The 27,869-nt window shown below is 37.8% G+C and overlaps 1 protein-coding gene and 1 pseudogene across 2 annotated transcripts in view; both read left to right on the top strand.

Annotated features, from left to right (window-relative positions):
- Positions 1-27,869, top strand: part of LOC117080277 (serine protease 44) — a 40,265-nt gene that overhangs the window by 7,401 nt on the left and 4,995 nt on the right. The gene's annotated exons all lie outside the window — the stretch shown is intronic.
- LOC117080283 lies at positions 11,204-11,710 on the top strand (annotated as a pseudogene). Its single transcript, XR_004435774.1, has one exon. The product of XR_004435774.1 is annotated as a 60S ribosomal protein L26-like (transcript).

Below are 27,869 nucleotides of genomic sequence, written 5' to 3'. Positions count from 1 at the left end.
TTGTTGTTGGTTATTTTGCTGTTTAAAAGGGGCTTGGTACTTCCACTTGTGTGCTTTCACAAACCTTGAATCAGTTGTGTAACCTTTCAAGTTTGAGCTCCTTGTAAGAAAGGCAGTAGTTGAAAAACATGTAAGCTGCCAACAGCGTAAAAACCCTGAGAGTGCTCCCTTTCTTCACTTTGACATACTTGTAATACCAGTAGTGGCTATATTGAAATGCCCCAACAGTGCCTTTAGGGATGAAATCCCACATCAGTATCCAGTGTGTCATCCCTCTATTTTGACATCCATGAGTACAATTCTTTTCCTAAACTGGTAGAACTGACACCATCTTGGAGTCTTGGATGTCCACTGTCCTAATGTTTTTGTTATGATTAGCCTGGAGTATGGGTTTTGGGGGAAAATACCACAGAGATGAAGTACCCTTCTTGTCACATCGTATCAGGGGTTACATGCTATCAACATGGCATCACTGGTGATCTAAACTTTCATCTTTGGTTAAGATTATATTTGCTAGGTTTCTGTACTTTAAAGTTACATTTATATATATAAAAACTCTTTCAATATCCAATTGTTTGGAAGCAAGTTACTAAGTCTTGCCAACACCGAAGTGAGTGGGGGAAATTAGACCTTTCAGCAGACAGAGCTAGAATATATATACTAACCCAAGTATACACACATACATATTATCATTTCTGTATTTATCTATATACAGTCATGTGCTGCTTAATGATGCAGGTACATTCTGAGGAATGCATTGTTAGGCAATTTAGTCATTGTATAAACATCATAGTATACTTTCACAAACCTACTACACACCTAGGCTATCTGGTGTAACCTATGGCTCCTAGGCTGCAAATCTGGGCAGCATATTACTGTACTGAATACTGTAGGCAATTATAACACAATGGTAAGTATTTGTATATTTAAACATCTAAATATAGAAAAGGTACAGTAAAATATGGTATAAAAGATAAAAAATGGAAAACCTGTATAGGGCACTTACCATGAATGGAGCTTGCAGGACTGGAAGTTGCTATGGGTGGGTCAGTGGTGGGTGAATGTGAAGGCTGAGGACATTACTGTACACTCTTGTAGACTTTGTAAACACTGTACATTTAGGCTATACTAAATATATAAAAATATTTTCTTCAGTAATAAATTAACTGTAGCTTACTGTACCTTTTTTTTTTTTTTGAGACAGGGTCTTGCTCTGTCGTCTAGGCTGGAGTGCAGTGGCGTGATCTCAGCTCACTGCAACTACTGCCTCCTGAGTTCAAGCGATTCCCCTGCCTCAGCCCTTAAGTAGCTGGGATCACAGGCACCTGCCATCATGGCTGGCTAATTTTTCTAATTTTAGCAGAGACGCAGTTTCACCATGTTGGCCAGGCTGGTCTCAAACTCCTGACCTTAGGTGATCCACCCATCTTGGCCTCCCAAAGTGTTGAGATTACAGGCATGAGCCACTGCGCCTGGCAAGCTTACTGTAGCTTTTTAATTTTGTACACTTTTAAATTTTTAAAAACTTGATTCTTTTGTAATAACACTTAGCTTAAAACACAAACCCATTGTACAGCTATACAAAAATATTTTCTTTCTTTACATCCTTATTCTATAAACTTTTTTCTATTTTAAAAATTATTCATTTACTTTAAATTTATTTTTCTTTTTTATCTTTTTTGGACAGGGTCTTACTCTGTCACCCAGGCTGGAGTGCCATGGTGCCATCTCGGCTCACTGCAGCCTCCACCTCCCAGGCTCAAACGATCTTCCCACCTCAGCCTCTCAATTACCTGGGACCACAGGTGCCACCACTGTGCCCAGCTAACTTTTTTGTATTTTTTTGTAGAGACGGGATTTAGCCATGTTGCCCAGGCTGGTCTCAAACTCGTGGGCTTACGTGAACCACCCGCCTCAGCCTCCCAAAGTGTTGGACTACAGGCGTGAGCCACCACACCTGGCTAATTTCTTTATTACTTTTTAAGCTTTGTTGTTGTTGTTGTTGTTAAAAACTAAGACACGAACACACACATTAGCCTAGGTATACGCAGGGTCGAGATCATCAATATCACTGTCTTCTCCCTCCACATTTTGTTCCACTGGGGCAATAACACGCATGGAACCATCACCTACGATAACAATGCCTTCTTCTAGATACATCCTGAAGGACCTAACTGAAACTGTTTTACAGTCAACTTAAAAAAAATACGTAGAAGGAGTATGCTCTAAAATAATGATTAAAAGTATAGTATTGTAAATACATAGACCAGTAACATCATTGTTTATTATCAATATCAAGTATTAAGTACGATACATAATTGTATTATATTATCTCTGAATAGTTTCAGAATATATATATATATTATATTATATACTATATTGTCAATTTTGGCTTTTGTTACAATTGCTTTCGATGTTTTAATCATGAAATCTTTGTCCATGCCTATGTCCTGAATAATATTGCCTAGGTTTTCTCCTAGAGTTTTTATGGTTTTAGGTCTTACATTTAAGTTTTTAATCCATCTTGAGTTAATTTTTGTATAAAGTGTAAGCAAGCGGTGCAGTTTTAGTTTTTTGCATATGGCTAGCCAGTTTTCCCAACACAATTTGTTAAATAGGAAATCCTTTCTCCATTGCTTGTTTGTGTCAGGGTTGTCAAAGATCAGATGGTTGTAGATGTGTGGCATTATTTCTGAGGCCTCTGTTCTGTTCCATTGGTCTATGTATCTGTTTTGGTACCAGTACCACGCTGTTTTGGTTACTGTAGCCTTGTAGTATTGTTTGAAGTCAGGTGGTGTGATGCCTCCAGCTTTGTTCTTTTTGCTTCGGATTGTCTTGGCTATATGGGCTCTTTTTTGGTTCCATATGAAATTTAAAGTAGTTTTTTCTAATTCTGTGAAGAAAGTCATGGTAGCTTGATGGGAATAGCATCGAATCTATAAATTACTTTGGGCAGTCTGGCCATTTTTGTTATATTGATTCTTCCTACCCATGAGCATGGAATATTTTTCCATTTGTTTGTATCCTCTCTGATTTCCTTGAGCAGCGGTTTGTAGTTCTCTTTGAAGAGGTCTTTCACATCCCTTGTAAGTTGTATTCCTAGGTATTTTATTTTCTCGGTAGCAATTGTGAATGGGAGTTCACTCATGATTTGGCTCTCTGTTTGTCTATTATTGGTGTATAGGAATGCTTGGGATTTTTGCACATTAATTTTGTATCCAGAGATTTTGCTGAAGTTGCTTATCAGGTTAAGGAGTTTTGGGGCTGAGATGATGGGGTTTTCTAAATATACAATCATGTCACCTGCAAACAGAGACAATTTGACTTCCTCTCTTCCCATTTGAATACACTTTCTTTCTTTCTCTTGCCTGATTGCCCTGGCAAAAACTTCCAATACCATGTTGAATAGGAGTGGTGAGAGAAGGCATCCTTGTCTTATGCCAGTTTTCAAAGGGAATGCTTCTAGCTTTTGCCCATTCAGTACAATATTGACTGCTGATTTGTCATAAATAGCTTTTATTATTTTGAGATATGTTCCATAATACCTAGTTTATTGAATGTTTTTAGCATGAAGCGATGTTGAATTTTATCGAAGGCCTTTTCTGCATCTATTGAGATAATTATGTGGTTTTTGTCATTGCTTCTGTTTATGTGATGGATTAAGTTTATTGATTTGCATATGCTGAACCAGCCTTGCATCCCAGGGATGAAGCCAACTTGATTGTGGTGGATAATATTTTATTGTGCTGCTGGATTTGGTTTGCCAGTATTTTATTTAGGATTTTCACATCGATGTTCATCAGTGATATTGGCCTGAAATTTTCTTTTTTTGTTTTGTCTCTGCCAGGTTTTGGTATCAGGATGATGCTGGCCTCATAAAATGAGTTAGGGTGGAGTCCCTCTTTTTCTATTGTTTGGAATAGTTTCAGAAAGAACGGTACCAGCTCCTCTTTGTACATGTGGTAGAATTCAACTGTGAATCCATCTGGTCCTGGGCTTTTTTTGGTTGGTGGGCTATTAATTACTGCCTCAGTTTCAGAACTTGTTATTGGTCTATTCAAGGATTTGACCTCTTCCTGGTTTAGTCTTGGGAAGGTGTGTGTGTCCAGGAATTTATCCATTTCTTCTAGATTTTCTAGTTTATTTGCGTAGAGGTGTTTATGCGGAATCAGTGGTGATAATCCCTTTATTATTTTTTATTGTGTGTATTTGATTCTTCTCTATTTTCTTCTTTATTAGTCTGGCTAGTGGTCTGTCTATTCTGTTAATCTTTTCAAAAAACCAGCTCCTGGATTCATTGAGTTTTTGAAGAATTTTTCATGTCTCTATCTCCTTCAGTTCTGCTCTGATCTTAGTTGTTTCTTGTCTTCTGCTAGCTTTTGAATTTGTTTGCTCTTGCTTCTCTAGTTCTTTTAATTGTGATGTTAGGGTGTTGATCTTAGATCTTTCCCCGCTTTCTCATGTGGGCATTTTAGTGCTTTGAATTTCCCTCTAAACACTGCTTTAGCTGTGTCCCAGACATTCTCGTACATTGTGTCTTTGTTCTCATTGGTTTTAAAGAACTTATTTATTTCTGCCTTAATTTTGTTATGTACCTAGTAGTCATTCAGGAGCAAGTTGTTTAGTTTCCATGTAGTTGTGTAGTTTTGAGTGAGTTTCTTAATCCTAAGTTCTAATTTGATTGCACTGTGGTCTGAGAGACTGTTACGATTTCCATTCTTTTGCATTTGCTGAGGAGTGTCTTACTTCCAATTATATGGTCAATTTTAGAATAAGGGCTATCTGGTGCTGAGAAGAATGTATATTTTGTTGATTTGGGGTGGAGAGTTCTATAGATGTCTATTATGTCTGCTTGGTCCAGAGCTGAGTTCAAGTCCTCAATATCCTTGCTAATTTTCTGTCTCATTAATCTGTCTAATATTGACAGTGGGGTGTTAAAGTCTCCCACTATTATTATGTGGGAGTCTAAGTTTCTTTGTAGGTCTCTAAGAACTTGCTTTATGAATCCGGGTGCTCCTGTATTGGGTGCATATATATTTAGGATAGTTAGCTCTTCTTGTTGCATTGATCCCTTTACCATTATGTAATGCCCTTCTTTGTCTTTTTTGATCTTTGTTGGTTTAAAGTCTGTTTTATCAGGGACTAGGATTGCAACCCTTGCTTTATTTTGCTTTCCATTTTCTTGGTAAATATTCCTCCATCCCTTTATTTTGAGCCTATGTGTGTCTTTGCACGTGAGATGGGTCTCCTGAATACAGCACACCAATGGGTCTTGATTCTTTATCCAATTTGCCAGTCTGTGTCTTTTAATTGGGGCATTTAGCCCATTTACATTTAAGATTAATATTGGTTATGTATGAATTTGATCCTGTTATTATGATGTTAGCTGGTTATTTTGCCCATTAGTTGATACATTTTCTTCATAGTGTTGATAGTCTTTACATTTTGGCATGTTTTTGCAGTGGCTGGTACTGGTTTTTCCTTTGCATATTTAGTGCTTCCTTCAGGAGCTCTTGTAAGGCAGGCCTGGTGGTGACAAAATCCCTCAGCATTTGCTTGTCTGTGAAGGATTTTATTTCTCCTTAGCTTATGAAGCTTAGTTTGGCTGGATATGAAATTCTGGGTTGAAAATTATTTTCTTTAAGAATGTTGAACATTGGCTCTGACTCTCTTCTGGCTTGTAGGGTTTCTGCCGAGAGATCCACTGTTAGTTTGATGGACTTCCCTTTGTGGGTAACCTGACCTTTCTCTCTGGCTGCCCTTAACATTTTTTCCTTCATTTCAAACTTGGTGAATCTGAAGATCATGTGTCTTGGGGTTCCTCTTCTCAAGGAGTGTCTTTGTGGTGTTGTCTGTATTTCCTGAATTTGAGTGTTGACCTGTCTTGCTAGGTTGGGGAAATTCTCCTTGATAATATCCTAAAGTGTGTTTTCCAAGTGGTTCCATTCTTCCCGTCACTTTCAAGTACACCAATCAAATGTAGGTTTGGTCTTTTTACGTAGTCCCGTTTTTCTTGGAGGCTTTGTTTGTTCCTTTTCATTCTTTTTTCTCTAATCTTGTCTTCACACTTTATTTCATTAAGCTGATCTTCAATCTCTGATATCCTTTCTTCTGCTTGATTGATTCAACTATTGAAACTTGTGTATGCTTCACGAAGTTCTCATGCTGTGTTTTTCAGCTCCATCAGGTGATTTATGTTCTTCTCTAAACTGATTATTCTAGTTAGCAGTTATTGTAACCTTTTTTCAAGGTTCTTAACTTCCTTGCATTGGGTTGGAACATGCTCCTGTAGCTTGGAGGAGTTTGTTATGACCTGCCTTCTGAAGCCTACTTCTGTCCATTTGTCAAACTCATTCTCCATCCAGTTTTGTTCCCTTACTGGCGAGGAGTTGTGATCCTTTGGAGGAGAAGAGGCATTGTGGTTTTTGGAACTTTCAGGCTTTTTGTGCTGGTTTTTCCTCATCTTCGTGGATTTATCTACCATTGGTCTTTGATGTTGGTGACCTTCGGATAGGGTTTTTGAGTGGGCATCCTTTTTGTTGATGTTGATGCTATTGCTTTCTGTTTGTTAGTTTTCCTTCTAACAGTCAGGCCTCTCTTCTGCTGGTCTGCTGGAGTTTGCTGGAAGTCCACTCTAGACCCTGTTTGCCAGGTATCACCAGCGGAGGCTGCAGAACAGCAAAGATTGTTGTCTGCTTTTTCCTCTGGAAGCTTCATCCCAGAGGGGCACCCACCAGATGCCAGCCAGAGCTCTCCTGTATGAGGTGTTTGTCGACCCCTGCTGGGAGGTAACTCCCAGTCAGGAGGCACGGGGGTCAGAGACCCACTTGAGGAGGCAGTCTGTCCATTAACAGAGCTCAAGAGCTGTGCTGGGAGATCTGCTGCTCTCAGAGCTGGCAGGCAGGAACATTTAAGTCTGCTGAAGCTGGCAGTGCAGTAGTTTTGATTGCACCAGCATTAACACGAACGGGTGAGTTATGCATTGTGCTATGATGTTATGATGGCTGTGACATCACTAGGCAATAGGAATTTTTCAGCTCTATTATAATTTTATGGGATCACTGTCATATATATGGTCCATCCTTTACCAAATGGTTGCTCTGCGGTACATGACAGTATTCATTTTTTCTACTCCATTGTACATGTAAAGCAGTTTCAGAATTGTAACCTGCACCACTGTGAGAAAAACTTGACAAACTAGTGTTAACTCTGTAGAGATTCTAGTCACATACCATTTTTCCTAAGTTACTTAAGTCAGTTACCTTTTCCCACATCCCCTTCCATAAGATTATGTTAACATTTTTAATATAGTTAGATTATTTCATCACAGTCTGTATTTCAGACCAGGACCTCCTGACTTGGTTGAATTTTAAAATGTTCCCACTTTCAAATGTGTTCCTTGTGGATGTACAGTTCTACATGTAGAGCCTGTGTATCAAACACCCTGCACCATGTAGCATAGTGTTATCACTCTAAAAATTTCCCTATGCCATCCTTTTTCATAGTCAACCACACATAGCCACCAACCCCTGGAAACTACTGACCTGTTTTTCATTTCTATCTTTTAAAAATTAGCAGACTCTATATTTGGGCAGTTTTAGTTTTTCAGAAAAAAATGAGTGAAAGTACAGGGTTCACATATATTCTTTTAACCTCCCCATCCACTTTCCCCTTTTATTAACATCTTGCATTAGTGTGGTACATTTGTTACGATTGATGAGTGAATATTGACACATTGTTGACTAAGCTCATAAATTTAGAGTTTGCTGTTTGTGTGGTATATTCTATAACTTCAGACATATGTATAATAAAAGGTATCCACAATTAGAGTATCATGTTGTGTAGTTTCACTGCCTTAGAAATACCCTGTCTTCCCTAACCATCTCACCTTCCTTCTTCCCCACTCCCCGAATCCTGACAGTAACTAATCTTTTTTATTGTCTTCATAGTTTTGCCCTTTCCAGAATGTCATATGGTAGGAATCATGCAGTATGTAGCCTTTTCAGATTGGTGTCTTTAACTTAGCAATGTGCATTTAAAGTTCCTCCATGTCTTTTCATGGCTTGATAGCTCTTTTAAAAATTGCTGAATAATATTCCATTGCATGGCTATCCTACAGTTTGCTTATTTATTTACCTATTGAAGTATATCTTGGTTGCTTCCAAGTTTTGTCAATTATTAATAAAAATGCTATAAACATTTGTAGGTTTTTGTTTGGACATAAGCTTCCAACTCACCTGATTAAAAAGACTGAGTGCAATTGCCAGATCATATGGCAAAATATGTTTAGTTTTATAAGAAACTGCCAAACTGTCTTCCAAAGTGGTTATACCAGTTTGTGTTCACACCATTAATAAATGAAGCTTCCTGCTGTTCTACATCTTTGACAGTATTTGGTGTTGTATTTTGGATTTTAGCCATTTTAATAGGTGTATAGTGGTATCTCATTATTGTTTTAATTTGCATTTCTCTGATCACATATGATATGGAGTATCTTTTCATATATTTATTTTCTATTTGTGCATTTTCCTTGGTGAGGTGTGTGTTCAGATCTTTTGCCAGTTTTGAAATCTATTTGAAAATTATAAATCTAATTGTTTTCTTATTGTTGAGTTTTAAGAGTTCTTTGTATGTTTTGGATGCCAGTCCTTTATCACATATGTGCTTTGCAAATATTTTTTTCAAGTCTATGGCTTCTTGTCTTTTCATTCTCTCAACAAGGTCTTCTGCAGAGCAAACATTTTTCATTTTAATGAGATCCAACGTACCATATTTTTTTTCTTTCATGGGGTCTTGCTTTTGGTGTATCTAAAAAGTCATTGTCAAACTAAAGGTCCCTAGATTTTTTTCCTATGTTATCTTCTAGGAGTTTTATAATTTTGTATCTATGATACATTTTGAGTTAATTTTTGTGAAAGATGCAAAGTCTGTGACTGAATTCTGCCCTCCCCCATATTCTCCTTGTGTTGGCACGTGGATATGCAGTTGTTCCAGCACTACTTATTGAGAAGACTATCCTTTCTTACTTGAATTGCCTTTGTTCCTTTGTTAAAAATCTGTTGATTATATTATTTGTATGGGTCTATTTCTGGGCTTACTATTCTGCTCTATTGATCTATTTGTCTATCCATTCACCAGCATCACACTGCATTGATTAACGTAGCTTTGTAGTAAGTTTTGAAGTTGAGTGGTGTTGATCCTGACTTTGATCTCCTTCAATATCATGTTGGACATTCTGGGTCTTGTGACTCTCCATATAAATTTTAGAATCAGTTTGCCACTACAAAATAACTTGCTAGGATTTTGGTTGGAATTGCATCAAATCTGTAGGTCAAGTTGGGAAGAACTGACTTCTTGACAATGTACAATTCATATATGTATATGGAGCATCTCTCTCTGTTTTTAGATCATTGTTTTTAACATGTATTTCTTTTCTTTTTTTTTTTTTTTTTGAGACGGAGTCTCGCTCTGTCGCCCAGGCTGGAGTGCAGTGGCCGGATCTCAGCTCACTGCAAGCTCCGCCTCCTAGGTTCACGCTATTCTCCTGCCTCAGCCTCCGGAGTAGCTGGGACTACAGGCGCCCGCCACCTCGCCCGGCTAGTTTTTTTGTATTTTTTAGTAGAGACGGGGTTTCACCGTGTTAGCCAGGATGGTCTCGATCTCCTGACCTCGTGATCCGCCCGTCTCGGCCTCCCAAAGTGCTGGGATTACAGGCTTGAGCCACCGCGCCCAGCCAACATGTATTTCTTTTATCAAAGTTTTGTAGTTTTTCTTATATGCATCTTATAGATATTGTGTTAGATTTATACTTAAGTATTTGATTTTTGAAGGGTGCTAATGTAAATGGCATTACATTTTAAATTTCAAATTTTGGCCGGGCGCAGTGGCTCACACCTGTAATCCCAGCACTTTGGGAGGCCGAGGCGGGCAGATTGCCTGAGGTCAGGAGTTTGAGACCAGCTGGGCCAACATGGTGAAACCCCGTCTCCTGAGGCAGGAGAATCACTTGAGCCCAGGAGGTAGAGTTTGCAGTGAGCCAAGGTTGCGCCATTGCACTCCAGCCTGGGTGACAAGAGTGAGACTCCATTTCAAAAAAAAAAAAAAAAAAAAAAAAAATTCCAATTCCAGTTGTTTATGGCTGGTATAAGAGAAAGAAATTGACTTTTAAAAAATGTCTTTTTAAAATTTTTGGGGGTCTTTTTTCAAGCCTAAAGAGACACAAGTATGACTTTTGTTTATTAGCCTTGTAGCCTGCAACTTGTTATAGTCACTTACTACTTCCAGGAATTTTTTTGTTGGTATTTTGGGATTTTCATTACGGAGATTCATGACATCTGTGAACAAAGACAGTTTTATTTCTTCCTTCCCAATTTGTGTATTTTTCATGTCATTTCTTTTCTTATTGCATTTACCAGGACTCCCAGAGGGATGTTTAATAGGCATGCTGAGAGTGGACCTCTTTGACTTATTCTTGATCTTAGTGGGAAAGCATCTAGTTTGTCACCATTAAATATGATGTTTGCTGTAGGTCTTTTAAAAAATAGATGTTCCTTATGAAGTTGGATAAGATCTCTTCTATTCCCAGCTTTCTGAGAGACTTTTAAAATCATAAATGAATACTGGATTTTGTCAAATGAGTTTCCTACATCTAGTGACATAACTATGAGATTTTTCTTCTTTAGCCTGTCAATGTGATGGATTACATTAACTGATTTTCTGATTTTTCATATCTGGGGTAAATCTCACTTAGTCATGGTGTATAATCTTTGTCCACATTATTATATTAGGTTTGCTAATATCTGTTGATTATTTTTGCATCTATGTTCATGAGAGATATTGGTCTGTAGTTTTCCTTTCTTATAATGTCTTTGGTTTGGATATTAGGGTAATGCTGGCCTCATAGAATGAGTTAGGGAGTATTCCCTCTGTTTCTGTTTTCTAGGAGAGATTATACCAATTACAGTTGGTATAATTTCTTCCTTAAGTATTAGGTAAAATTATCTTATTAACCCATCTGGGCCTGATGCTATTTTGGAAGTTTATTACTTTTTAATTAAATTTATTTAATAGAGCTATGGCTAAAATATGATTTGTTCTCACCGAAACTCATGTTGAGGCTTGGTTGAGGCTGCCTAATGTGGCAGTGTTGGGAGGTGGTTCCTTTAAGAGGTGATTAGGTCGTTAAGATGGATTGATGTGACCGAAGCGGGAGCGGCCAAAATGAAATTTAATCCCTTTGTGACTTCCGACCGAAGCAAGAATCGCAAAAGGCATCTCAATGCACCTTCCCACATTCGCAGGAAGATTTTGTCTTCCCCTCTTTCCAAAGAGCTGAGACAGAAGTACAAGGTGTGATCTATGCCCATCCGAAAGGATGATGAAGTTCAGGTTGTAGGAGGACACTATAAAGGTCAGCAAATTGGCAAAGTAGTCCAGGTTTACAGGAAGAAATATGTTATCTACATTGAACGGGTGCAGCGGGAAAAGGCTAATGGCACAACTGTCCACGTAGGCATTCACCCCAGCAAGGTGGTTATCACTAGGCTAAAACTGGACAAAGACCGCAAAAAGATCCTTGAACGGAAAGCCAAGTCTCGCCAAGTAGGAAAGGAAAAGGGCAAATACAAGGAAGAAACAATTGAGAAGATGCAGGAATAAAGTAATCTTATATAAAAGCTTTGATTAAAACTTGAAACAAAGAAAAAAAAAAGATGGATTGATGTGTTTCTCCTAACACTGTGTTAGTTCTCTTGGGAATGGATTAGCTCCCATGAGAGTAGGTTGTTATAAAGTGAGGTTGCCTCTTAGGTTTTGCCTTCTTTGCACACTCCTGCTTCACCATATTACGATTCAGCATGAGGCCCTCACAGAGGCTGTCCAGATGGGGCTGCCCAATCTTGGACCTTCTAGCCTCCAGAATTATAAGCTAAATAAACCTCTTTCCTTTATACATTACCCAGTCTCAGATATTTTGTCATAGCAACAGAAAATGGATTCAGACAGAAAATTAGTACTGAGACTGGAGTGTTACTATACGGATACCTGAAAACGTGAAAGCAGCTTTGAAACTGGGTAATGGGTTGTAGCTGGAAGAATTCGGAGGAACAGGCTAGAAAAAGCCTGTATTCCCATGAATGGAGTATTAAGGGTGATTTTGGTGAGGGTCCAGTAAATGGGAAATGAGACTAAGGAAAGTTGGGAACTTTCTAGATATTGGTTAAGTGTCATGACCAGAATGCTGATAGAAATATGACCAGTAAAAGCCATTCTGCTGAGTTCTTTGATGGAAATGTAGAATAGCTTACTGGAAACTTGAGTAAAGGCCACCCTGGTTATACAGTAGCCAAGAACCTAGCTGCATTGTGTCCATGGCCTTTAGCTTTGTGGAGGGCTGAATGTAAGAGTGATGAAACAGCAATCTCAGAGAAGACATTTCTAAGCAGCAAAGGACTTATTTCTGACTTCTAACAATTATTATGTATTATGTATTCTGGATATGAAGTCTCAAAAACAGTGAGGCCTCCAATTTTGTTATTCTTTTTCAAAATCGTTTTGGTTGTTCTGTTCTGAGTCCCTTGTGTTTCTTTTCTTTTTTTTCTTTTTGCTCTCAGCTTTATTGAGAGATAACTGACAAAAAAAAAAAATTGTATATATCCAGGGTGTACAACATAATGATTTGATATACATATAAATTGTAAAATGAATGCCACAATCAAATTAATTAACATATCTATACACATAATTACCATTTTGGGTATGTGTGTAGTGACAACTCTCTTAGTAAATTTTAAGTGAACAATAGAGTATTATTAACTATAGTCACCATGCTGTACATTAGATCTACAGAGCTTATAAATCTTAGAACTGAAATTTTAACCAACATCTTCTCATTTATCTGGGGCACCCTCCACCCATGGCAATTCATGGTACTTTCTGCCTCTTTGAGTTTGACTTTTTTAGTTTCCACATGTAAGTGAGATTATGCAATATTTGTCTTTCTGTGCCTGGCTTATTTCACAGTATAATGTCTTCCAGGTTTATCCATGTTGTCACAAAGGACAGGATTTCCTTTTTTTTTTTTTGGATAGGATAGTACTCTGTCACCCAGGCCAGAGTGCAGTGGTGTGATCACAAGCTCATGGCAGCCTCATCCTTCTGGGCTCAAGCGATCCTCCCACCTCAGTCTCCCAAGTAGCTGGGATCACAGGCATGCACCACCACCCCCAGCTAATTTTGAAATTTTGTGTAGAGATGGGGTTTCGTCATGTTGCCCAGGCTGGGCTCGAACTCTTGGGCTCAAGCAATCTTCCCAAAGTGCTAGAATTACAGTGTTAGCCACCATGCTTGGCCATGGATTTCCTTCTTTTTTTTTGACTGAATAATATTCCATTGTGTATGAGTCTGTATGTATTTCAATGTATATATGGGCCTATAAAATATACATATATAATGTATAAATATATGTAATATGAAAATGTGTATAAGTGTGTATGTTTGTGTGAGTGTGTGAATAATACATTTTCTTTATCCATTCATCCATTGATGTACACTTAGGTTGTTTTTATATCTTGACTGTTGTAAATAATGCTGTGGTGAACATGACTGCAAATATCTCTTCAAGGTACCGATTTCATTTCTTTCTGATACATATTTAGAATTAGGATTGCTAAATCATATGGTAGTTTTAGCTTTAATATTTTGAGGAACTTCCATACTCTTTTTTCATATGACTGTACCAATTTACATTCCCACCAACAGTGTCCTAGGGTGCCTTTTCCTCAGCTCCCTTGCCAACACCTGTTATCTCTTGTTCTTTTGATAATAGCCAGCCTAACAGGTATGGAGTAATAGCTCATTGTGGTTTTGACTTGCATCTTCCTGATGAGTAGTGATGCTTAACACCTTTTCATTTCCTTATTGGTCATGTGGAAACATACCTGCTCAGGTCTTTTTTTTTTTTTTTTTTTTTTTGAGGCGGAGTCTCGCTCTGTTGCCCGGACTGGAGTGCAGTGGCCGGATCTCAGCTCACTGCAAGCTCCACCTCCCAGGTTTATGCCATTCTCCTGCCTCAGCCTCCCGAGTAGCTGGGACTACAGGCGCCGCCACCTTGCCCGGCTAGTTTTTGTATTTTTAGTAGAGACGGGGTTTCACCGTGTTAGCCAGGATGGTCTCGATCTCCTGACCTCGTGATCCGCCCGTCTCGGCCTCCCAAAGTGCTGGGATTACAGGCTTGAGCCACCGCGCCCGGCCGCTCAGGTCTTTTAACGAACACTTCCCCTACCCTTGACCCCTGGCAATTGCCATTGTACTTTCTGCCTCTATGAGTTTGACTATTTTTAATTGTATTATTATTATTATTATTAAAATAGAGATGGGATCTTCCTATGTTGCCCAGGCTTGTCTCCCAACTCCTACCCTCAAGCAATCCCCCTGCCTCAGCCTCCCAAAGTACTGGGATTACAGGCATCAGCCACTGCACCTGGTTTTGCCGATTTTAAAAATTGGGTTATTTTTTAAACTGTGGAGTTTTCTGAGTTCCTTATATATTTTGGATATTAACCCCTTATCAGATTTATGGTTTGCACATATTTTCTCCCATTCTGCAGGTTGCCTTTTCATATAGTGATTATCTCCTTTGCTGTGCAAAAGCTTTTTAGTTTGATGTAGTCCTACTTGTTTATTTTTGCTTTTGTTACCTGTGCTTTTGTTGTCATATGCAAAAAATCATTGCCAAGACCAATGTCAAGGAGCTTTTTTGCTAATTTTTTTTCTAGGAGTTTTATGGTTTCAGGTCTTACATTTAAGTCTTTAATCAATTTCTAGTTGATTTTTGTATATGATTTAAGATAAAGGTCTAATTTTATTCTTTTGCATGGCAACACCCAGTTTTCCCAACACAATTTATCAAAGACACTATCTTTTTCCCATTGAGTGTTCTTGGCATCCTGGTCAAAGATAAGTTGACTCTTTATGAGTGGGTTTATTTCTTGGCTCTCTGTTCTTTTCCATTGGTCTATGTGTTTGTTTTTATGCCACTACCAGACTGTTTTGATTACCATAGCTTTGTAATGTAGTCTGAAATAAGGATGTGTGATGTCTCCAGCTTTGTTTTCTCTTTCTCATGATTGCTTTGGTTATTCAATGTCTTTTGTGGTTCATATGACTTTTCAGATTGCTTTTTCTATTGCTTTGGAAAAAATGACACTGAAATTTTGATAGGGATTGCACTGTATCTGTAGATCACTTTGGAGAGTATGGACATTTCAATAATACTAATTTTTCCAATCCACGAACAAAGAATAGCTTTCCATTTACTTATGTCTTTTTCAATTTCTTTTATCAATGTTTTCTTTTATCTATAATTTTCCATATATAGATCTTTTACTTTGTTAATTTGTTCCCAAGTGTTTTATTATTTTTGGTGCTATTGTAAGTGGGATTGTTTTCTTAATTTCTTTTTTGGATAGCTTGTTGTTAGAGTGTAGAAAAATAACTGATTTTTGCATGTTGATTTTGTATCCTTCAACTTTACTGATTTCTTTTATTGGTTCTAATCGTTTTCTTGTGGCGTCTTTAGGGTTTTCTATATGTACGATTATTTCTTTTCCAACAGAGAAAATTAACTACCCCCTTTCCAATTTGGATGCCTTCTATTTCTTTTTCTTGCCTAATTGCTCCAGCTAAGACTTCCAGTACTATGTTAAATAGAAGTGGCAAGAGTGGGCAATCTTGTCTTATTCCTGATCCCAGAGGAATAAGACAACTTTTCACTGTTGACTATGATGTTAACTTGTCATATATGGACTCTATTATGTTGCAGTACATTCCTTCTATGCCTAATTTGTTTTTTTGTTTTGTTTTGTTTTACTTTTTGTGACAGAGTCTTGCTCTGTCACCAAGGCTGGAGTACAGTGGTGTGATTATAGCTCACTCTAACCTCAAACTCTTGGACTCAGGAGATCCTCTTGCTTCAGCCTCTTGAGTAGCTAGGACTACAGGCACGTGCCACCATGCCCGGCTAGTTAAAAAATTTTTTTTTAGAGATGGGATCTTGCTGTGTTGCCCAGGCTGGTCTCAAACTCCTGGCCTCAAGCAGTCATACTGCCTTGGCCTCCTAAACCACTGGGAGTATAGGCATGCACCATCATGCCTGGCTCCCCTAATTTGTTGGGAGAGTGTTTTTTTAAAATCATGAAAAGATGTTCAATTTTGTCAAATGCTTTTTCCACATCTGTTGAAATGATCATATAATTTTTATCCTTAATTCTGTTAATATGGTGTATCACGTTTATTAACTTGCTTATGTTGGACAATCCTTGCATCCCAGGACTAAATCTTACTTGATCATGGTATATGATTCTTTTCAATGTGCTCTTGAATTTGGCTTGCTGGTATTTTGCTGAGGGTTTTTGTGGCTATGTTCAGCAAAGATATTGACCTGCACTTTTTTTTCCTATAGTGTCTTTATCTGGTTTTAGTATGAGGCAATTCTGCCTCATAAAATGAGTTTTGGGAGTATTCCCTCCTCTTCAATTTTTCTGGGAGAGTTTGAGAAAAACTGACATTAATTCTTCTTTAAATGCTTGGCAGAATTCACATGTGAAGCTGTCTGGTCCTAGGCTGTTTCTTTATTGGGACTTTTGCTGATGGATTCAATCTCTGTACTCAGTCTGTTCAGATGTTCTATTTCTTCATGATTCAGTCTTGTTTGGTTGTACGTTTCTAGGAATTTATCCATTTTTTCTAGGTTATCCAATTCATTGGCATATAATTGTTCATAGTCTCTTATAGTCCTTAGTATTTCTGTGGTATCAGTTGTCATGTCTCTTCTTTTATTTATAATTTTATGTATTTGAGTCCTCTCAGTTTTTTCTTGGTCATTCTATTAATAGCTAAAGGTTTGTCAATTTTGTTTATCTTTACAAAAAATCAACTCTTAGTTTTGTTGATCTTTTCTATTATCTTTCTAGTCTCTGTTTCATTTTTTTCTACTCTCTAATCTTATTATTTCCTGCTTTGTGCTGATTTGGGGCATAGTTTGTTCTTTTTCTAGTTTTTTAAAGTATAAAGTTAGGTTGTTTATTTGAGTTTTTTTCCCCTAATGCAGACATTTATTGCTACAAACTTCCCTCTTAGCACTGCTTTTGCTGCATTCCACACATTTGTGTGTTGTGTTTCAGTTTGCATTTGTCTCACTTTTTGATTTCCGTTTTCATTGATTCTTTGACCTATTGGCTATGTAGAATCCATATATTTCTGAAATTTCTAAAATTTCTCTTGTTAATGATATTTATTTATTTATTTAGAGATGGGGTCTCACTCTGTCACCCAGGCTGAAGTGCAGTGGCTTGATCTTGCCTCACTGCAACTTCTGCCCCCCAGGTTCAAGCAATTCTCCTGTCTCAGCCTCCCTAGTAGCTGGGATTAGAGGCATGTGCTGCCATGCCTGGCTAATTTTTATATTTTTAGTAGAGACAAGGTTTCGCCCTGTTGGCCAGGCTGGTATCGAACTCCTGACCTCAAGTGATCCACCCACCTCAGCCTCCCAAAGTGTTGGGATTACAGGCATGAGCCACTGCTCCCAGCCTTGACATTTAGTTTTATATCTTTGTGGTCAGAAAATACATTTGATATAATTTAAATCTTCTTCTGAAATTTGTTAAGAATTGTTTTGTGATCCAATATATAATCTATCTTAGGTAATGTTCTGTGTGTGCTTGAGAATAATGTGTATTATGCTGCTGTTGAATGGAATATTCTGTATTTGTCTGTTGGATCTATTTGGTCTATTAGGTTTGTAGTATTATTCAAGCCCACCGTTGCTTTGTTGTTTTTCTGTGTGTATAATCTATCTACTATTGGCAGTGGGGTATTGAAGTTCCCTACTATTATTGTGTCACTATTTACCCCTCTATTTTGTTAATATTGCTTTATACATTTAAGTGCTCTAAATATTGGGGCACATACGTACACAGGTAGAAATATACATAAGGTATACATTTTCCAATTGTTATACCCTCTTAATGAATTGGTCCCTTTAACATTATATAGTGACCTTTGTCTCTTGAGGCAGTTTTTGAATGAAATTCTATTTTGTCTGATGTAAATATAGCTACTTGTACTCTCTTTTGGTTACATATGCGTGGAATATCTTTTTCCATTTCTTCACTTTTCAACTTATGAGTGTCCCTAAGGCTGAAGTGAGTAATTTGTAGGTAGCATATTGTTGGATCTTGTTTTTAAATTTGTTCAGCCATTCTGTTTGTTGATTGGAGAATTTAATTCATTCACATTTAAGGTAATTGTTGATAGGTAAGGACTTACTATTGCCATTCTGTTAATCGTTTTCTATTTTTTAGTTTTTTTTTTTCCTCTCTTGCTGTCTTCCTTTGTGATTTGTTGATTTTTTTGTAATGGTATGTGTTCGTTTCCTTTCTATTTATTTTTTGCAGGTCTAGTAGAGGTTTTTCTTTGCCGTTACTATGAGGTTTATATAAAATATTTTAAAGTTATAACATTCTACCTTAACCTAATAACAATTTAATTTCAATTTTATACAAAACTGTACACTTTTGCTTCTCCCCCATCTCCACATTTTATGCTATGTCACACTTTACATCTTTTAATGTTATGTACCCATTAACAAATTATTGTAACTATAGTTATTTTTAATCTTTTTGTCTTTTACTTTATATTTAAGATTTCAAAGTGATTCATACACCATCATTACAATATTTATTTATTTATTTTTTATTTTATTTTATTTTTTTTTGAGATGGAGTCTCGCTCTGTCGCCCAGGCTGGAGTGCAGTGGCCGGATCTCAGCTCACTGCAAGCTCCGCCTCCCGGGTTCACGCCATTCTCTTGCCTCAGCCTCCCGAGTAGCTGGGACTACAGGTGCCCGCCACCTCGCCTGGCTAGCTTTTTGTATTTTTTAGTAGAGACGGAGTTTCACTGTGTTAGCCAGGATGGTCTCGATCTCCTGACCTTGTGATCAGCCCATCTCAGCCTCCCAAAGTGTTGGGATTACAGGCATGAGCCACTGCTCCCAGCCTTGACATTTAGTTTTATATCTTTGTGGTCAGAAAATACATTTGATATAATTTAAATCTTCTTCTGAAATTTGTTAAGAATTGTTTTGTGATCCAATATATAATCTATCTTAGGTAATGTTCTGTGTGTGCTTGAGAATAATGTGTATTATGCTGCTGTTGAATGGAATATTCTGTATTTGTCTGTTGGATCTATTTGGTCTATTAGGTTTGTAGTATTATTCAAGCCCACCGTTGCTTTGTTGTTTTTCTGTGTGTATAATCTATCTACTATTGGCAGTGGGGTATTGAAGTTCCCTACTATTATTGTGTCACTATTTACCCCTCTATTTTGTTAATATTGCTTTATACATTTAAGTGCTCTAAATATTGGGGCACATACGTACACAGGTAGAAATATACATAAGGTATACATTTTCCAATTGTTATACCCTCTTAATGAATTGGTCCCTTTAACATTATATAGTGACCTTTGTCTCTTGAGGCAGTTTTTGAATGAAATTCTATTTTGTCTGATGTAAATATAGCTACTTGTACTCTCTTTTGGTTACATATGCGTGGAATATCTTTTTCCATTTCTTCACTTTTCAACTTATGAGTGTCCCTAAGGCTGAAGTGAGTAATTTGTAGGTAGCATATTGTTGGATCTTGTTTTTAAATTTGTTCAGCCATTCTGTTTGTTGATTGGAGAATTTAATTCATTCACATTTAAGGTAATTGTTGATAGGTAAGGACTTACTATTGCCATTTGTTAATCGTTTTCTATTTTTTAGTTTTTTTTTTTCCTCTCTTGCTGTCTTCCTTTGTGATTTGTTGATTTTTTTGTAATGGTATGTGTTCGTTTCCTTTCTATTTATTTTTTGCAGGTCTAGTAGAGGTTTTTCTTTGCCGTTACTATGAGGTTTATATAAAATATTTTAAAGTTATAACATTCTACCTTAACCTAATAACAATTTAATTTCAATTTTATACAAAACTGTACACTTTTGCTTCTCCCCCATCTCCACATTTTATGCTATGTCACACTTTACATCTTTTAATGTTATGTACCCATTAACAAATTATTGTAACTATAGTTATTTTTAATCTTTTTGTCTTTTACTTTATATTTAAGATTTCAAAGTGATTCATACACCATCATTACAATATTTATTTATTTATTTTTTATTTTATTTTATTTTTTTTTGAGATGGAGTCTCGCTCTGTCGCCCAGGCTGGAGTGCAGTGGCCGGATCTCAGCTCACTGCAAGCTCCGCCTCCCGGTTCACGCCATTCTCTTGCCTCAGCCTCCCGAGTAGCTGGGACTACAGGTGCCCGCCACCTCGCCTGGCTAGCTTTTTGTATTTTTTAGTAGAGACGGAGTTTCACTGTGTTAGCCAGGATGGTCTCGATCTCCTGACCTTGTGATCAGCCCATCTCAGCCTCCCAAAGTGCTGGGATTACAGGCTTGAGCCACCGCGCCCGGCCTTACAATATTTAGATTTGATGTTATACTTACCTTTACCAGTGAGTTTTATAATTTCATGTTTTCATATTGCTACTTAACATTCTTCTATTTCAACTTGAAGAACTTCTTTTCCTTTTTTTTTCTTTTCTTTTTTTTTTTTTTTTTTTTTTTTTGAGACAGAGTCTCGCTCTGTTGCTCAGGCTGGCGTTCAGTGGCACTATCTCGGCTCACTGCAACCTCTGCTTCCCTGGCTCAAGCAATTCTCCTGCCTCAGCCTCCCGAGTAGCTGGGATTACAGGGTTGTGTCACTAAGCCCAGCTAATTTTTGTATTTTTAGTAGAGATGGGATTTCACCATGTTAGCCAGGCTGGTCTTGAACTTCTGACCTCAGGTAATCCACCCGCCTCAGCCTCCGAAAGTGCTGGGATTACAGGCATGAGCCACCGAACTTGGCCGCCTTTCTCTTTTTTCTTTTAATTCTGTTATATTTTTTGTTGTTTATTTTTTAAAGACAGAGTCTTGCTTTGTCACCCACACTGAAGTGCAGTGGTATGATCATGGCTCATTGCAGCCTCGACCTTCCACCTCAAGCAATCCTTCCATCTCAGCCTCCTGAGTAGCTGGGATCACAGATGTGTACCACCACACCTGATTAATTTTTAATGTTTTGTGTAGAGATGGAGTCTCCCTATGTTGCTAGCCTGGTCTTGAACTCCTGGGCTCAAGCAATCCTCCCACCTCAGCCTCTCAAAGTGCTGTGATTACACGTGTGAGCCACTGGGCCCAACCTTTAGCTTTTCTTGTAAGGCAGGTTTGTGGTAATGAACTCCCTCAGCTTTTATTTGTCTGTGAATGCCTTTATTTCTCCTTCATTTCTGAATTACAGCCCTGCTGGCAATCGTATTCTTGGTTGGCAGCTCTTTTTTTTCTTTTAGCACTTTAAATCTTTCACCCACCACTCCCTAGCCTACAGGTTTTTACTGAAAAGTATACTGATATCCTTACGAGGGTTCTATCATGCTATGGTTTGAATGTGTCCCCATAAAAGCATGTGTTAGTAACTTAGTCCCCAGTGCAACAGTGTTAAGAAGCATGACCTTTGAGAGGTCATTAGGCTATGAAGACTCCACTTTCATGAATGGATTAATGCTGATTATGAAAGGGTTTGAGGCTTCTAGTTTGATCTCTTTTGCTCTCTTGCTATGTGATGCCTTCTGCCATGTTAGGATGTAGCAGAACGACCTTCCCAGCTGCCAAAGCACCTTGCTGTTGAACTTCCCAGCCTCTAGAACTGTGGGAAATAAATTCCTTTTCTTTATAAATTACCCAGTCTGTGGTATTCTGTTATAGCAACACAAATGGACTAAGATACTTTGTGATTAATCTCTTTTCTCTTATGCTTTCATGGTTTTTTGTCTTAGGCATCTGATAATTTGACACGCAATCAAGCCTTCAAATTTGTGATTTCTGCATCCATGGATTCAACCAACCACAGATTGAAAATATTAAAAAATAAATAAAATAATAATGCAACAATAAAAGCTAATACAAAAATACAATATAACAACTATTTACATAGCATTTACATTGTATTAGGTATCATAAGTAATCCTGAGATAATTTAAAGTATATGGAAAGTTGTGCATAGGTTACATGTGAATACTATGCATTTTATTTAAAGGACTTGAGCATCCATGGATTCTGGTATCTGTGGATGGTCTGGAACCAATCTTCTGTGGAGACAGAAAGACCACTATCATGTGTCTCAGGATATTCTTCTTTTGGTTTATCTTGCTTGGGATCCTTTAGGCGTCAGGAATCATTTAATTAAACTACATTTAATTAAACGTTCTGCCCCTTTCTCTTTTTATTCTTCTTTTGGAACTCCCATAATTCATAAATACATACCTTGATGGTACCCTGTAGATCTCTTATTTTTTAATTTTTTTTTTTTTTTTTTGAGATGGAGTCTCGCTCTGTCACCCAGGCTGGAGTGTAGTGGCCGGATCTCAGCTCACTGCAACCTCCGCCTCCCGGGTTTTCGCCATTCTCCTGCCTCAGCCTCCCATGTAGCTGGGACTACAGGCGCCCGCCACCTCGCCCGGCTAGCTTTTTGTATTTTTTAGTAGAGACGGGGTTTCACCATGTTAGCCAGGATGGTCTCGATCTCCTGACCTTGTGATCCACCCGTCTCGGCCTCCCAAAGTGCTGGGATTATAGGCTTGAGCCACCGTGCCCGGCCTATTTTTTAATTTTTTTAAGATGAAGTCTCAGTCTGTCACCCAGGCTACAGTGCAGTGGTGCAATCTTGGCTCACTGCAACCTCCTACTCCTTGGTTCCAGTGATTCTCCTATCTCAGCCTCCTGAGTAGCTGAGACTACAGGTGTGCACCACCATGCCTGGCTAATACTTATATTTTTAGTAGCGATGGGGTTTCACTATGTTGGTCAGGCTGGTCTCTAACTCCCGACCTCAAGTGATCCACCTGCCTCGGCCTCCCAAAGTGCTGGAATTACAGATGTGAGTCACTGCACTCAGCCCCTTTATTCTTTTTACTTCTCTTGTATTTTTATTTCTCTAGTGGCTAATTTCAAATGACATATCGCTGAGTTCACTGATTTTTTTCTTCTACATGATCTCTTCTGCTGTTAAAATTTTGTATTGACTTTTCAACTCTGTCATTGTGTTCTTCAGCTCCAGGACGTTTTATCGTTTTAATCTCTTTATTAAATGTCTAATTTTGTTCATGCATGATTTTGTTGAGTTGTCTGTGTTTTCTTGCATCTCACTAAGCATCTTTAAGATGGTTATTTTAAATTATTCGTCAGGCAATTCGTAGATCTCCATTTTTGTGGGGTCAGCTACTGGAGCTTTATTAGTTTCCTTTGCTTGTGTTAGTCATGTTAGCCTGACACTTTGTTATCCGTGCAGAATTTTCTGTAGAATTCTGTAAAAATTTCTGTGAAATTCTGTAGAATTTTCTACATACAAGATTCATCTTTGTATAGAGATAGTTTTATTTCTTCCTTTTTAATCTGGATGCTTTTCATTTATTTTTCTTGTCTGTTGACCTTGCTAGACCTGCCAGTACAATGTTGAATGAAAGTGCTGAAAGGAGATATCCTTGACTTTTTCCTGATCTTAGGGTGAAAGTATCCATTCTTTCACTATTAAGTATGATTTTACCTTTGGGGATTTCATAGATGCCTTTTTATCAAGTTTAGGAAATTTCTTTCTATTCCTATTTTGTTGAATGTTTGATCATGAAAGGGTATTAGATCTTTTCACAGGTCTTTTAAAATCCTATTAATGTGGTATATTATACTGATTGATTCTTGGATGTTATACTAAAGTTGCATTCCTAGGATAAAGTCCACTGGTCATGGTGTTGATAGTGTATAACCTTTTATATTTATTGTTGCATTCAGTTTGCTATTATTTTATTGAGAATTTCCACATCTAAATTCATTCTTAAGAAATACTGGTCTATATATTTTTATTTTTATTTTTTGAGATGGAGTTTCACTCTTGTCACCCAGGCTGGAGGGCAATGGCATGATCTTGGCTTACTCCACTTCCCGGGTTCAAGTGATTCTCCTGCCTCAGCCTCCTGAGTAGCTGGGATTACAGACACGTGCCACCATGCCCAGCAAATTTTTGCATTTTTAGTAGAGGTGGGATTTCACCATATTGGTTAGGCTGGTTTCGAACTCCTGACCTCAGGTGATCCACCAGCCCTGGCCTCCAAAAGTGCTGGGATTATAGATGTGAGCCACCACGCTTGGTCTGGTCTATATTTTATTCCTTTCATTTTAATTTTTTCCTTTCTTTTCCTCAGACTCAATAATTTTTTTTTTTTTGAGACAGGGTCTGGCTCCATCGCCCAGAATGGAGTGCAGTGGCACAATCTCAGCTCACAGCAACCTCTACCTCTTGGGCTTAAATCATCCTCCCACCTCAACCTCCCAAGTAGCTGGGACTACAGGAGCATCCCACCACGTCTGGCTAATTTTTGTATTTTTTGTAGAGATAGGGTTTCATCATGTTGCCTAGGCTGTTCTCAAACTCCTGGGCTCAAGTGATCCTCCTGCCTTGGCCTCCCAAAGTGCTGGGATTATAGGTGTGAGCCACCATGCCCAGCTCACAGTTGCTTTGAAATGTCTGGATCTTTAAACATCTGGCTCTCCAATGGGAAAAAAAGGGTAAAAAGAAATACAAACAAATACGCAGGTGCTGTTCCTTTAAATCTCCTGAAAGCTGTGTCAGCCAGTGGCAGTTGAATCAATGGTGGCTAGTCTGTGTGCCTACACCTCAGTGATCAAAAGTAGCAATAAGCTACAGAACACTGACTCCTGTTACTTGGAGGAGAAGGTTGTTATTGCCCATTCTGGCTCCAGTAAGCTGCACCAGGAACATGGGCATAGTTGCCTGCTGTGAGGCTAGGAGTAAGGGGTGTTTAGCTGCTATCATGTTTAAAGCTTAAATTGGTAGAAACTAACTAATCTACTAGCCAAGTTTTCTCCTTGAAGCTGTAAGGGTTCAAATAGACTCCAGACTCTAGTTACTTCAAACAGTTCCTGCCAATACAATTGTCATCTAGGTAAGGAGTTATATTCCTGGAATTTCCTACTCTGCCATCTTCCCTGACATAACTCCCCGTATTTTTTATTTTTAAAGGATACTTGAGTTGCACATAGAATTCTTGGTTGACAGTCTTTTTCTTTCAGGACTTTAAATGTGTCACCCAACCGCCTTCAGACTCCATACCTTCCGATGAGAAGTCAGCTCATAATCTTATTGGGGATTCCATGTGTGTGATGAATTGCTTCCCTGTTGCTGCTTTGAAGAATCTCTCTTTGTCATTGTTATGCAACTCTTTGCTTATAAAATTTTGAAATGTGCATATCTTCAAGTTTATTTTATTTGGAATTCATTGATGTGTAGATTCATGTTTTTCATCAAATTTGAGACATTTTAGGCAATTATTTCTTTAGATATCTTTTCTTCCCCCTTTCTCTCCTCTTTGTATAGAACTTCCATTATGTTGTGTTGACATACTTAATGGTGTCCCACAGGTTTCTGAAGTCCTGTTTATTTTTCATCATTATTTTACTTGTCTGCTTTCCAGAGTAGATAATCTTAAGTGACCTATCTTTAAGTTCACTGATTCTTCGGCCAGCTCATGTTTACTTTTGAGCTCCTCCTGTGAATTTTCATTTCAGTGTTTGTAATTTCCAACTCTAGATTTTCTATTTTAAAAAAATCATTTCTCTTTGGTAATATTTTTATTTTGTGAGATGGCATTTTCATACTTTCCTTACTTCTGTAGACAGCATACTTTAGTTCTTTGAACACATTTAAAATAGCTTACTTAAATTGTTTGTCTAGTAAGTTCAGCTTCTGAGTTTCCTAGTGGCAGTTTCTTTTGACTTCTTTCCCTATTCTCCCACCCTTGGTACAGGCCATACTTTTTTGTTTCTTTGCATGTCACATAATTTTTTTAACAGAACAGTTTAAATACTATATGTTGTAACTATGGAAATCACATTCTCACCTTCCTCAGGTTTTGTTATTATTACTATTTGTTGTTGCTGCTGCTGTTTGTTTCATTAGTGACTTTTCTAAACTAACTCTGTAAGGCTCTTCTTTGTCATATATGGCCACGAAATTTCTGCTTGTTAGCTTTAGTGCTCAGCTAATAATTAGATAGAGATTTTCTTAAATGCCTTGAATCAACAAATTTTCCAGCCTGTGCTAAGGAGCTCTGTTTGTTGGGGCATGTCTACAACACTTCAGTTTGCCCTAGCATTCTTAGCTTTCATTTCTGACATGCACAGACACTCAAAGCTAGCTGGAGGTGAGAGATTAGGGTCTTCTCAGGTCTTTCCTAAATGTACATACAGTTCCAACATCTATGTCATATCTGAGTCTAGTACTGATTATTGCTTTTTCTTAGACTGTGGTTTTTTTTTGCCTTCTGATTTGCCTTGTAATTTTCGTTGAAAGTTAGACATTCTCCATTTCTGTTAATGTATCAGGAGATAACTAATATAAATATTTTCTATCCTTGGAGAAAAACACAGGCTTCCTTCTGCTTGGTGGTTATTACGGAGATTTGTGATACTCTAATAAGGAATGGGCTGTGCTTTAGTTTGTTGTTGTAGCTACCAGAGTTGAATTTTTTTGTGGCTATGGGCACCAGAGATTTAAAATTCTGTCAGTGATACCTTGCTTTTGCCTCTTCCACTTGGCTTTTGGTATTCTCTTTGTGCTATTATCCTGGAGAACTTTGTAGTTCTTGCAGCTGCATGTGATACTATACCACTTCACATTTAGGATACAAAACTTATGACATATTTCTTTTTTCTTTCTTTTTCTTTTTTTTGTTTTTTCAATTAGCTTTCTCAGATTGAAAACAACATATTTGCCAGGCACGGTGGCTCATGCCTGTAATCCCAGCACTTTGTGAGGCTGAAGTGGTGGATCACCTGAGGTTAGGAGTTTGAGACCAGCCTGGCCAACATGGTGAAACCCTGTCTCCACTAAAATAGAAAAAATTAGCCAGGCATGGTGGCGGGCACCTGTAATCCCAGCTACTCGGGAGGTTGAGGCAGGAGAATTGCTTGAACCTGGGAGGCGGAGGTTGCAGTGAGCCAAGATTGTGCCATTGCACTCCAGCCTGGGCAACAAGAGTGAAACTCTGTCTCAAAAAAAAAACAAAAACCACACACACACAAAAACAACATATTTATATTTCTCTCTCTCCTGATCTTTGTGCTACTGACATACATCTTCTTGCATACATATTACAAACCTCACTGTACATTGTTAGTTCTCAGGTTTTGTTATTATTACTATTTGTTGTTGCTGCTGCTGTTTGTTTCATTAGTGACTTTTCTAAACTAACTCTGTAAGGCTCTTTTTTGTCATATATGGCCATGAAATCTCTGCTTGTTAGCTTTAGTGCTCAGCTAATAATTAGATAGAGATTTTCTTAAATGCCTTGTTGTTATACATTGTTAGTTCTGTTTAAATAGTCAATTAAATTATCTTTTAAAGATATTTACATAAAAGAAAAGTATCTTACATATATCCCATGTAGTTATCTTTCCCAGCACTCTTCATTTCTTTACGTAAATCCAGATTTTCATCTGGTATAGTGTTCCTTCTGTCTGAATGATTTTAACTTTTTTATAGTGCAGGTCTGCTGGTGAGAGTCTTTCATCTTATGCATGTCTGAAAAAAGTCTATATTTTGCCTTCATTTTTGAAATAAAATTCTACAAGTTCTTTTCTTCCAGCACTTAAAAAATGGTGCTCAACTGTCTTCCTGCTTGTATAGCTTCTGATGAGAATTCTACTGTCATCCT

The sequence above is a fragment of the Trachypithecus francoisi genome, unplaced genomic scaffold (assembly GCF_009764315.1).
Source record: "Trachypithecus francoisi isolate TF-2019V2 unplaced genomic scaffold, Tfra_2.0 Lachesis_group0, whole genome shotgun sequence".
NCBI classification, from domain to species: Eukaryota; Metazoa; Chordata; class Mammalia; order Primates; family Cercopithecidae; genus Trachypithecus; species Trachypithecus francoisi.
This window is presented reverse-complemented; position numbering and strand designations above follow the sequence as displayed.